A 2803-nucleotide genomic window follows, 5' to 3' on the forward strand; every position below is an offset into this window, starting at 1 on the left:
GAAATCTTTGTTTCTTACAGTAGGTTATCATTCTAATACAAGGTAATAATCATATTCAAACTTTGGTTCAATTTCTATAACTATAACAATCTTATTTCAAGTGATGATCTTACTTGAACTTGTTTTCGTGTCATGATTCTGCTTCAAGAACTTCGAGCCATCCAAGGATCCGTTGAAGCTAGATCCATTTTTCTCTTTTCCAGTAGGTTTATCCAAGGAACTTAAGGTAGTAATGATGTTCATAACATCATTCGATTCATACATATAAAGCTATCTTATTCGAAGGTTTAAACTTGTAATCACTAGAACATAGTTTAGTTAATTCTAAACTTGTTCGCAAACAAAAGTTAATCCTTCTAACTTGACTTTTAAAATCAACTAAACACATGTTCTATATCTATATGATATGCTAACTTAATGATTTAAAACCTGGAAACACGAAAAACACCGCAAAACCAGATTTACGCCGTCGTAGTAACACCGCGGGCTGTTTTGGGTTAGTTAATTAAAAACTATGATAAACTTTGATTTAAAAGTTGTTATTCTAAGAAAATGATTTTTATTATGAACATGAAACTATATCCAAAAATTATGGTTAAACTCAAAGTGGAAGTATGTTTTCTAAAATGGTCATCTAGACGTCGTTCTTTCGACTGAAATGACTACCTTTACAAAAACGACTTGTAACTTATTTTTCCGACTATAAACCTATACTTTTTCTGTTTAGATTCATAAAATAGAGTTCAATATGAAACCATAGCAATTTGATTCACTCAAAACGGATTTAAAATGAAGAAGTTATGGGTAAAACAAGATTGGATAATTTTTCTCATTTTAGCTACGTGAAAATTGGTAACAAATCTATTCCAACCATAACTTAATCAACTTGTATTGTATATTATGTAATCTTGAGATACCATAGACACGTATACAATGTTTCGACCTATCATGTCGACACATCTATATATATTTCGGAACAACCATAGACACTCTATATGTGAATGTTGGAGTTAGCTATACAGGGTTGAGGTTGATTCCAAAATATATATAGTTTGAGTTGTGATCAATACTGAGATACCTATACACTGGGTCGTGGATTGATTCAAGATAATATTTATCGATTTATTTCTGTACATCTAATTGTGGACAACTAGTTGTAGGTTACTAACGAGGACAGCTGACTTAATAAACTTAAAACATCAAAATATATTAAAAGTGTTGTAAATATATTTTAAACATACTTTGATATATATGTATATATTGTTATAGGTTCGTGAATCAACCAGTGGCCAAGTCTTACTTCCCGACGAAGTAAAAATCTGTGAAAGTGAGTTAAAGTCCCACTTTTAAAATCTAATATTTTTGGGATGAGAATACATGCAGGTTTTATAAATGATTTACAAAATAGACACAAGTACGTGAAACTACATTCTATGGTTGAATTATCAAAATCGAATATGCCCCTTTTTATTAAGTCTGGTAATCTAAGAATTAGGGAACAGACACCCTAATTGACGCGAATCCTAAAGATAGATCTATTGGGCCTAACAAACCCCATCCAAAGTACCGGATGCTTTAGTACTTCGAAATTTATATCATATCCGAAGGGTGTCCCGGAATGATGGGGATATTCTTATATATGCATCTTGTTAATGTCGGTTACCAGGTGTTCACCATATGAATGATTTTTATCTCTATGTATGGGATGTGTATTGAAATATGAAATCTTGTGGTCTATTATTATGATTTGATATATATAGGTTAAACCTATAACTCACCAACATTTTTGTTGACGTTTTAAGCATGTTTATTCTCAGGTGATTATTAAGAGCTTCCGCTATCGCATACTTAAATAAGGACGAGATTTGGAGTCCATGCTTGTATGATATTGTGTAAAAACTGCATTCAAGAAACTTATTTTTTTGTAACATATTTGTATTGTAAACCATTATGTAATGGTCGTGTGTAAACGGGATATTTTAGATTATCATTATTTGATCATCTACGTAAAGTTTTTTAAACCTTTATTGATAAAATAAAGGTTATGGTTTGTTTTAAAATGAATGCAGTCTTTGAAAAACGTCTCATATAGAGGTCAAAACCTCGCAACGAAATCAATTAATATGGAACGTTTTTAATCAATAAGAACGGGACATTTCAAATGATATAATAAATATATCATAAGTTGTAAATAATAATAATAATTTTTTTATCATAAGTAATTAAATGATAATGAAACCCATTATTTATATCGTAAGTTTAATAATTAGTCAAAAGTTTTAAATCAAAAGTTCATCGGGTCGTATCCTGAGCCCCGGGTGTCGGTTTTCGGCGAGCCTTACATATATCTCCGCCTAAGCAAACCACCTGACACTTTGGTACACTCAATAATACCCCAAGAACAGTCCAAAAGTCGTGATTTACAGCCATTACACTTATTGGAACTTCAATTCACTCAAAATCGTGTTTTAGACGTAACGGGTGATTCGTGGCTCGGATTGAGATGACCCGAACATGAAAGTTCGCCCCACCATCAGTCCTAACACACTAACACACCCTAAAGTCACCAAATATGGTCACAAAGTCGGACCAAACCTGGTTCATACCAAAATCACATTTCAATCTTAACAAAATACCACTTTGATCATATTTAGGGCTCCGGGAATCGATCTACAATCACCCAAATAGTGTCATAGCCACCCGCAACTCTCGGTAACTTAGTAATAAAATCCATTGTAATTCCTTCCCACTTCCACTCGGGAATCTTAGGTTGTAGCAACAGTCCAGACGGTTTTTGATGTTC

The sequence above is a fragment of the Rutidosis leptorrhynchoides genome, chromosome 4, assembly GCF_046630445.1.
Source record: "Rutidosis leptorrhynchoides isolate AG116_Rl617_1_P2 chromosome 4, CSIRO_AGI_Rlap_v1, whole genome shotgun sequence".
In the NCBI taxonomy this organism is placed as follows: Eukaryota; Viridiplantae; Streptophyta; class Magnoliopsida; order Asterales; family Asteraceae; genus Rutidosis; species Rutidosis leptorrhynchoides.